Source organism: Micropterus dolomieu, linkage group LG18, assembly GCF_021292245.1.
Source record: "Micropterus dolomieu isolate WLL.071019.BEF.003 ecotype Adirondacks linkage group LG18, ASM2129224v1, whole genome shotgun sequence".
Lineage (NCBI taxonomy): Eukaryota > Metazoa > Chordata > Actinopteri > Centrarchiformes > Centrarchidae > Micropterus > Micropterus dolomieu.
In genome coordinates, this window is record NC_060167.1 from 32,873,789 (window position 1) to 32,884,807 (window position 11,019).

Consider the following 11,019-nt stretch of genomic DNA (forward strand, 5'->3'; position numbering starts at 1 on the left):
TTAATTTTAAAATGTGGGCTATTTGACTTTTTTGATCTGTAATGAAATAAAGCAATTGTAAAATGAATAAATCCAATAACTGCCACACTCCAAATGATGTGAACTGGAGCATTATGTTCATGGGTGTGAAAAAAACCTAAATCCATCCATCCATCCATCTTCGTCCACTTATCCGGGGTCGGGTCGCGGGGGCAGCAGCTCCAGCAGGGGACCCCAAACTTCTCTTTCCCGAGCCACACTAACCAGCTCTGACTGGGAGATCCTGAGGCGTTCCCAGGCCAGTGTGGAGATATAATCTCTCCACCTAGTCCTGGGTCTTCCCTGAGGGCTCCTCCCAGCTGGACGTGCCTGGAACACCTCCCTAGGGAGCTCCGAGGCTTTGAACATTGCCCACACATGTTCAATGTCCCCAAACTCCACAGGGATGCCAGAAAAGCTCCGCCGGAGGTTTGAGTTGAAGATCTCATGGACAGGGGCCTCCTCCAGACGTTCCCAGTTGACCCGTACTACCCGTTTTGGCTTACCGGGTCTATCCAGAGTCTTCCCCCACCCCCTGACCTAACTCATCACCAGATGGTGATCAGTTGACAGCTCCGCCCCTCTCTTCATCCGAGTGTCCGAAACATGCGGCCTCAAATCAGAAGAAACGATTACAAAATCGATCATCGATCTCCGACCTAGGGTGCTCTGGTACCACGTGCACTTATGAGCATCCTTATGTTCGAACATGGTGTTCATTAGAGACAATCCATGACTAGCACAGAAGTCTAACAACAAACACCCACTCGGGTTCAGATCAGGGCGGCCGTTTCTCCCGATCACGCCTTTCCAGGTATCTCCATCATTGCCCACATGCGCGTTGAAGTCTCCCAGCAGAACTATGGAGTCCCCTACTGGAGCCCCATACAGAACTCCATTCAGGGTTTCCAAGAAGGCCAAATACTCTGAACTGCTGTTTGGTGCATATTACGCACTACCCGTTTGGGCTTACCGGGTCTCACTTGCGCTCCATCTCCCGCACAAGTTCTGGCTCCTTCCCCCACAAAGAGGTAACGTTCCATGTCCCCAGAGCCAGCCTCTGCTGCCCGGGTCTGGTCCGTCGAGGCCCCTGACCTTCACTGCCACCCATGTGGCAGCGCACCCAACCCCTGCGGATCTTCCGATGGATGGTGGGTCCAAAGGATGGAGAGGGGGGTGCCACGTTGCTTTTTCGGGCTGTGCCCGGCCGGGCTCCGTGGCAAACCCAGCCACCAGGCGCTCGCCGGCGAGCTCTCCCTCTGGGCCTGGCTCCAGACGGGGGCCCTGTTCTTCCTCCGGGCAGGGTCTCTCCTCCTCTTCCTCGTAGTTTCATCAGACGTTTTTATGAACCATTCTCAGTCTGGCCCCTCGCCTGGAACCACTTTGCCTTGGGAGACCCTACCAGGAGCACTAGGCTCCAGACAACACAGCCTCCAGGCTCACCGGGGCACGCAAACCTCTCTACCACGATAAGGTGATGGTTCCCGGAGAGGTAGGAGAAAACCTAAATATTTAAATCCAAAAATTGAAAACCGAATACCTACCCAACTAACAAATATTGAAATATTCGGGTCCAGCCCTACTCATCTCCCTCTTTAATCCTGACCAATTCAATTGCAAGTACAGTGAAAAAATAAATATCCAATTGAACTGAGTTGGATAGATATTTTTAATGGTGATATTATTTTAGCCTTGAACAATTGTCAATACATGGGCGGAGAGACTTCTTGGACACAAAGAAAAAAACAGCACCCAAAGGAGAAGAGGAAGGATAGATTGGTAGTACTCGAGATAAGTCTTTTTGAAGGTCTCAGTCTTGTCTCGGCATTTCTACTCTGTCTTTTATTTCAAGACCACAACTGTGGGGACTGCACTAAATTGCCTGTGAATTGTCTGATTTATTTGTTAACATCCTTACTTTGATTAGATGTAAAAGGTATTGCTTCAAATGCAACCAATAATGTGACTCATTGCTAACTTTAAATGTTGTTACTGTTAATGGCTGTAACTTTTCCTGAGATTAAGTCACAAGACTGAGTATGATGATGTTATGAAGCGGCAGTCTGAGGAGGAGATTTTTATGATAATTAAAGAATATGACAGTAGTTAGATGTCTCGTCATTAAGCAGCTATAATTTGGAATTGGTAAACCTGCAGCATACTTTTTATTTCCCTCATCAATACAGAATTGGGGAGGTCACATTAAACTAGACATTAAAGTAGAAATACGTAAAAGTATCAGTATTGGTATTTATATCGACACTACCGGCCTGGGTATTACTTGGTATCGGCTCTGAAGGGAGCTAAGTCTACCTGACATGTGGTGAGAACTTGTTACATTTTTGCTTCTGCTAAACACTAGACAGGCCACATAAAGCTATGTAGCTAATGTGTTAGTTAATTTGTCTTAGCTAATGTCAGCTGCATACAGCTCCCAAAATTAAAGCTACATGCCGTGATACCAGTCCATCAATTGGGTGCGAGAGCTAACCTAGAGATGTGACAGCAGAGAGTGGAGACCTGAGTAATGTGCTTCCACTTCTGCCGTAAGCACTTGGCATGTTAATTTAAGAGGGCTAATTTTGAGTTCAAATACATAGTTACAGATCAAATGATTTTTAGCATACACCTTCAGTTCTCACAGCCAGGTTGGGCAAACATAGCCAACCAGTCTGCCCTCTGCCAGCCTTTAGTAGTCTTTTTAACTATCCCCAATTATGGCACCGACTGGGAAGGCAATATTTTGCCCACAATGAAAAATTCATCGCATTAAAGTATTTTGAATGCCTTTTTAAATTGTGATCAGATAACTAATCCACTGCATTAAGCTCCAGTTGGGTTTTAAGGTTCTTCCTTTCAGATCATTAACTTCTCAACTCATGTTGCTCCTTTTTTTTATTGATGGCTCTGGTGACAATCTACACTGCTGGTACTGAGATCTGTCCAATCCACATATGATAAGATTATTGATATTAGTAAACCATCTGGTGCTCAGTGCTGTGCTGCTGATAGTTATTTTAAAACCAGTCAAGAATACAAATGAAAAAAAAATGCAATTTACACCCTGCTTAGGTAAAAATATCATTAGCTGAATGAATTATATGAAAAGATTGAATGTTTTCTGCCTAAAGTCTGGCCGATGCATTATGTGTTTGACATTAAAGCGGAGCTTGGGGAGCCCAAACCCAATCAATCTCAGCAAGGCAGTTAGAGAGAAGCCAATTGCTTAAGTGTTCAGATTTTTTGATTGGAGCCCCAGGTGACCAGCACTGTCAGTAATGAGATATAATATGTGCAGCCCTGGAAGACTTCTTTTCACATAATGCCTGGGGATACAAGGGTTGTGATGGCATTTGAAATCTAATTGGAAACCCCTTTATAGTGAATAAAAGGGGGCACTAGACACTCTTACTGTATATGACACAATGAAGCATAAGAAAACTATTTAAAACAGTCCCAGCATCCAGTGTTTCAGATAGAAGTCCTCACTGAAGCAAAATAAAGCCAGCTGTTTAAACAGGAGTTGGTTTCCATGATTAGAGCATCCCCACTTAGAAGATTCAATCTCATGCATCTGTACACAAGTGCTATTAATCTTATGTTCTATGTTTTTATGGTGTCATGACTAACCTGTCTGCGACCTGACCCCAGATAGGCGGTTGAAGATGGATGGATGGATGGATGGATGATTATCTGTCTATTCAATATGAAATTAAAGCCAGGTGGTAAGCCTAGCTTAGTAAAGCTGGAAAAACAAGGAGAACCAGCTTACCTGGCTCTGTCAAAATGTAAAAAAAACAATCTGCCCCACAGCGCCTTTAAAGCTCACTATTTCAGGGCTGCCAACTCTCACACATTGGCCCTGAGACTCACGCAACTGAAACTTTTCACATGCTCTCATTCCACACGTCCATTTTCTCACACAGTGAAAAACCTATATATAACTGATAACGTTATGGTGCAAATCAGCTCCACCCAGCTAATGCAACACCAGCTGTGCCGGGATAGCGCTGTGAGTCACAGACAGACTGTGACTGCAGTAGTAAAAATGTTTTTTTTTAAATTAAGCATCGTTAACAACAGGCAGTTTGATGAATAGATCTCTGTCTGTCATTGATAAATTGATGGATTATACCATCTTAAAATGTAAAATTTAGGTAGTAAGGTAAGAAGGATTATGTTCCTATCTAAGCCATTCAATTTAAGACAAAGTCCTTTTATTTTTTAATTCTTTAAATTATATTAATCAAAATGTACTGTATAATAAATAGTGGCTGGACACTGGACTTAAACAAAAGCTAACACATTCATATGCAGTGATCCTGATAAAACTGGTGACAGCAGTGTGTGACTTAACATATACATTTTTCATATTTTGGATCCATTTCTGTTGCACTTGAAGCTGCAAATGGAACATTATCTGCTAAAAACATGGTGCCATCAATAATGTGCCATAGATCTACCAGTCCTATTTTCCAAGGTAAAGCTGATATCCCTAATTGAATACCACAGTATGTGATTCTGGCTTTTTAGATCTGGGTTAAACATGCAGATAGTCAGACAGCATTATCAGATGTATAGTTTCCACATTTCTGGAAGCATGATAGCCATCTTAAACACAATGTGTTGTTTTTAAGTAGCTGAGAATATAATAAAAGCATGTAGAAGTACAGGAAATGGTAGTCAAATCAGACCCGCTTAATTGTGTGTCCCCCACTTTTAAAACCAACGTTAGGTCCTTGAGGTGAGTACTACATATTTAAAAATCGAATCACTAATAGAAAGCGATAAAAATTCATTCATATCCGCTCATACATTCAACCCTTAAGATTCTCCCGAGTGTCCCATTTTTCAATGCCCTCTTCCGCCCCGTCCTCCACATTTCAGCAACAAAATGACATAAATTCGATCCACAGTTTAGGTTTGGTCTGCCTATTTAGACTATGATGTGTGGAGGTTGTTGTGAAGTATGCTGATCAACAATACTTCACTTACCATGATTACTGACTTGGCTCTTAAAATAAACATGGAATCATGCAATGCAAGGGTACCTTTAGCGTCAAATAACAACGCTTTGTCACTCTTTCTCAAATCATCGCTATATGACGCCCTGAGATGAGAACAGGCTGCTCATTCCCCAAGTTGTGAAGTCATTCTTCTGATGTTCATGTGCTCTTAAGTCGAAAGGTGGAATAGACATGGACGCTACCACAAAGTGTGGTTGGACAATGTGTTGGATTAGCATTTTCAGAGCATTTAAACAACACGCAGACATCTCATTTACTCCACATGGATAGCAAAATAACTGTTATAACCATATTACAAATTACACGTTTGCGAAATATGTATATGCAGTATGTGATTTTGTATGAATCAAAGTTCTGTATACTTCTCTTTTTGCAATAATGATTTAAGGAGGAAAAAATATTCTGATTATTCTGACACCACATGAAAACACCATCAGTCACCGCTCCCCCCTCTCTTTCCAAGCGCACAGGAGAAGCTACGGTGGCTGACACGCTCTGTCGGCTCTTGTGCTAAATAATACGTGTGGTCCTCCATTTGTCCAAATTTCTGTAGAGCAGTTTGTTCATTTGGGCTACTGTAGAGACATGGCAATGCAACATGGTGACTTCCATATAGGACCCGCGATGTATGTAGATAGAAATGGCTCATTCTACGGTAATAAAAACATAACTGTTCATTATGTAAGGTCTTTGTACACTACTGGAAACATAGTTATGGATATTAGATTGCTTTCTAAATGTAATTTGTTTTAGAAATGCTATACCACGAACTTACCATTCACCTCCATTGTATTGGTGAAATTTCAGAGTCAGATATCTCAAATTGAATCTAGCTATCTGATTTGAGCATTTTTAATTTTTTTTTTTTAATTTTATTTACTTATTGTTAATTTGGACCCTTTAAATTAATCTGAGGGGGAAAACAGATCTCCCCCGTGAAGACTGGGAATTCCCAAAATACAATAATACAACACTGCACAATACATATACTGTAAGTCTATAGAGCAAATACACTCTTTTTGAATTGTTCATTAAGGTCCTGCTGCTGTGCCATGTACATAAATTGAGTACAGCCCCTCTGTGAGATGACCACAGCTATTTAATGAAATCAAGGAAAAGGAGCCTACATTCTACATTTTTTTGTCGGTGGGACAGTTAGCAGTGCGGTTGTACTGAAGGGCTAAGCTCCAACTAGATGCAACTTGGATGTCAGGAGGCAGAGCTCAGCTCCAGTGGGTTCCAGCCCAATTCAATCCCTTCTTGTGTATAGCACTGTTGCTGTGGCTGATGAGCTAGTATTGTGGCGAAAAAGTTATGCTAACTGAAATGTGAATACTTTATATGTAAAGCCTACTTACATGGACAAAGGGAGAAGGTCTATAGCTGTATAAAGGCTATTATACTATTCCACAGGTATTTATGTATTATTTTTCTTTGTAACTGTATACTGCAACACTTACTTCTATCTACATGCATCTCTTCATCATGATAAAAAAACAGAAATCTGACAGGATGCAGGTTCTCATGTAGTGTATATATTACATATACAACATTTGGCCATTATTTTCCTCATAGAAGCCACCATGAGGAATTTTGAACTATGTGGACAACTTAGGTAGTGTTTGCTGCTGGCCATCCAAAAACAGATGTTTGTATGATGTTTGGCGATGAAGCTAATTGTGGTATGTAAGATTAAAATTACAATATGACTTTGATGATACAGTTCATAGAGGCCATAATGATTTCCAGTGAACTTTACAGTAAACATTTTACTGTGCATTGTCAAATTGTCTATCAGCGTAAGCTATTCATTATTTCAAACACAAGTCAGGGCCAATACAGACTGTCATGTCTTTCATTATTTCTTTTATCCCTGTGCTATAAAGGAAGCACTCCAAAATATGTCTGAATAGTGCCACACTAGAGATTGTATGTTACTGTGTTTCTCTTTTCTCTAAGGCCCAAAGCACTTCACTCTGCATCTCCACCTGTCTATAAACACTATGGCACATTGCACCGTGGGAGTTCACTTCTAATCAATTTGTATTTATCTGCTTCTGCTGAGCCACAAGCAGACGTTTCTCAGATGGTACCGCTCCAGCAGCATTTCCAAACCCGGCCCTCTACGTTACAGTTCACCTCTGTCGATGGCTCTGTTTTTCATCCACTCCTTTCAGCAGCCTCACTCACTGCCTTTATATTCATAGCATGCATATAAGCACAACTGTCACATACCTGATTTAAATGCATCTCAGTGGGCGTAAGAGCTCAGAAACTACTTTAGGTCTAAGTCTGGCTATTCGAGTGAGTTGACAGCCGGGTAAAATGTGCAGCTGTTCTGTGGGAAGGATTGAGTGCATGTTTGGGCGCATGGTGCTAGGAGAGGCAGAGCTGCTTAACATGGTGAGATTGGAGGTGGTGAGACGCGAATCTATGTCAGTGTTCAGGCTGCACGCATTAACAGAACCAAAGTCATGCTCCAGTTGAAGCGTTAGCCTGAAAGAAGATAAATATGTTGTCCAAAGGCCTTGACATCCAGTTAACTCACAGACAAAGGGACAAGTACTGATGTTTCGGACACCAAAATCTTTTGCTAGTCTTCTTCAGAAGGTCATTCTGGTATACAGCAACCCTGTCCTCTTTACACCATCATGGCCCAGCCTTTAAAGCACACTCCCATACATTCCATGTATGTTCAGTAGTCTGCTTTCATACAACGTGCACTAACTGAATCTTGCATTTCAGTGACCTTGAAAAGCATTTCTATAATTTGCATAGCACACAAAATACAGTGTAGTCCATAAAGTATGAAGATAATTAAACATGAATTTTCATATCCCTAATGCTCCAATTTATACTGGGGAGGCATGTTTGCATGAGCACTTATGAGATGATAATTGATAAAATCCTGGGCACGGGAAGCAGAGAAGGGTGCTCTCAGCTTGCTTCATAAATGGATGGTCGAGTTGAACTTTATTTTAAGTGGACTGAGGTCATAGCAGCATTATGCAACCTTGAGGTGGAAAATCAACCTTCGCAGAGATTTTTCAGAGAAACACATTTTGCATGAGGACATTTTGATACACTGACAGATGTGCGGCGAATGCAAATGTTTGCTTAAGAGGAGGCCCACGGATCCTTGAGAGTGCAGTCTGGCATCGTTTCATATCTGAAAGGCATCTCTGGGTGGAAATTCCATATAGAAAACTCTACTGATCACAACATTTGACAACTATAAAATGAGTTGCCTTATCTGAGTGCACTGGGAAAGCCATTATTCGAAGAAATCTGCACTTTTTTTCCCTGCTCAGTGCCACAGAACAGATAGCATTGTCTTTGGTTCTCACATGATATTTTCTCCTCCGTAGATCACAAATGGTTAATGCCCGATCACATTATTTTGACAGCCCACTCAAGCCTTTATAAACCTATTCTTACCATCTGCTAGCAGCACACAGCACACAGCACTCCGCTATCATTGTATTTACTAGATTGCTCTGGTCACAGCCCCAATAGTCATGTTCAAACCCATGCTTCCATTCAGCCACTGTTTTTTCATTGGCTTACAAAAGATGCCTTTGGACCGTCAGTTGCCTCAACATCATTGGCTGAAAATGACAACGAGGCCACTGTTGACTGGACAAGAGGAGCTGCTGGTCTGGAAAGCATTCTTGGCCTTTTCCTATGTGCTATGATTTGATAAGGCCCTCTCTCTCGCACCTCCCTTCCCTATGTGTGTTTAATTGCAGCAGTGGAGTCAGGTGTGCGGGAGTCAGGACACCAGTCATCAGCCTCATTCAAACTCATGTACCTGGTTCCTGCCTCATCTCATCGCCAGATTGTAGACTGAGCTGACTACTCATTGTGCTCACAGTTTCTCTGCCGGGATCCTACTCCTGCCTCTGCTCCTCCCTGTCACACTTGGACTGTGGACCAAAGAGCCAATCCCAGCTGACATTGGACGAAAGGCGAGGTACACCCTGGACAGGTCTAATAGACCTAACGTACCGACAATATACAAGCACAGCAGTTTTTACAGTTTTTACCTATTACAGTAAAACTGTAATAGGTAAAAACTGTTAACTGTTTACCTAAATTTAAGATACTTTATCGAAACTCTTAACAAAGCAACACACCAACCTCACATAATTAAACAAATAGTACATTTTATGCTCAAAACCACATTTTGTTCTTCAACTCTTCATTTCAAAATGCAAAAAATGTTCTCTACATGCACAAACTCTATCAAAACACAGCAAACCTGACTCAAAATCAAATCATTCTGTCAAATAACATTTTCCAAGAGGAACCGATCAATCAATAATAGCACAATGACTTTCTAAATACAAACAGTTGATGGCATTACAAAAACTGCATTACTTTTCATGTTTCAGCTCTACCTGCACACAGTAGACAGTCTGAAATCCATTGTTTTTCAAGTTTCATTTTTCTGTAAACCACCCCACATGAGTCATATTTACTTTATAAAACGTACAGTAGGAAACAAAATGTAAGTGACAGAATTACAGAAGTAAAAGCTTTATTAGCAACATTGCATTGCAGCCAGTGATGAACAAATTATCCAACCTATGTGGCTTTTGGTTCAACGTGTAGAATTCAGGGTTGGGGAGTAACGGATTACATGTAACGGCATTATGTAGTCAGGATACCAAAATAAAGTAACTGTATTCTGTTACAGTACAGAAAAAGACGTAATCATCCCGACGTAGGATCCTGAAGGAGGCTGTGCTCAGACGCTCCGGAGGCCGTCTCTATCCTGCACCGTCGGGTAGCCCTTCTCTCAGGTCTGTTACTTCAGTAAACTCCTTGGCCTCCACGACTGGCTCCAGTCCGCCTGCAGGGCTCACGGTGTGTGTTATGTCGTAAATATAACTTTAATATTTTCTGGCAAAGAATGTCTCTTTTTAAGACAGATGGTCTTCACCCAAACAAACGGGGCTCAGAAATGTTAGCTGCGCACATACAGCATGTGGTGCGGTCCACACATGACTTATGTGAATGACTAATCGTTCATGCAGCACACCTGGACACACCACCGGTCACAGAACAGATCTCTGCCTCACTGCCACTAACAACTGTCTCCACCTGCTGGTATGTAAAGCCGTCTGCTCCCAGCGTTGTTCCAAAGACTTCAATTCCTGTCATCATCACGCATAGACCAGTAAACCGAAATGTGCACATCCCACACAGAAATATTAGTAATCTCTTAAGGATTAGGACAACTGCACCAACTCCAGCACCCAGAACAAACTCATTTAAAATGGCTCTCTTCAATGTGAGATCACTTTCAAGTAAGACTTTTATCTTAAATGATTTTATCATGTCTGCAAATCTAGATTTTATGTTTTTAACTGAATCCTGGTTGCAAATGAATGACTATAGCCAGCTAGCTGAACTGTGTCCGCCTCAATATGATTGCTTTAGTCAACCGAGGGTCAGTGGTCGTGGTGGTGGGCTAGTGAGCGTGTATAGGAAAAATTTTAAATGTCATCAAGTATGCTGTGATGAATTTAACTCCTTTGAAGTTATCACTCTTAAAGTTGGAGGGCTGCAACCTATCATATTTGTTATAATTTAAAAACCGTCTGGAGGATTTTTATCAGAACTTCCTGAATTTTTATCTACTCTGGTTTTAAATTATGACAGAATTGTTCTTTGTGGCGATTTTAATATTCATGTTGATGACCCCAACAATGTTAATGCAACTGACTTTTTAAATATGGCCACTTCTTTTAACTTCAAACAACATGTCAAAGGGCAAACACATAACCGTGGTCATACACTGGACTTGGTTTTTACCCTGGGTGTCAGCATTTCCTCTGTGGAATTAGTGGACATGACCATATCTGACCACAGATGTATTGTTTTTAGCTGCGATTCGTCTGTTACTCATGCCGCCTCACCAAGCTCCGTGTGTTCTCGCATCTTTAATGAACAAAGTGTTTCAAAGTTT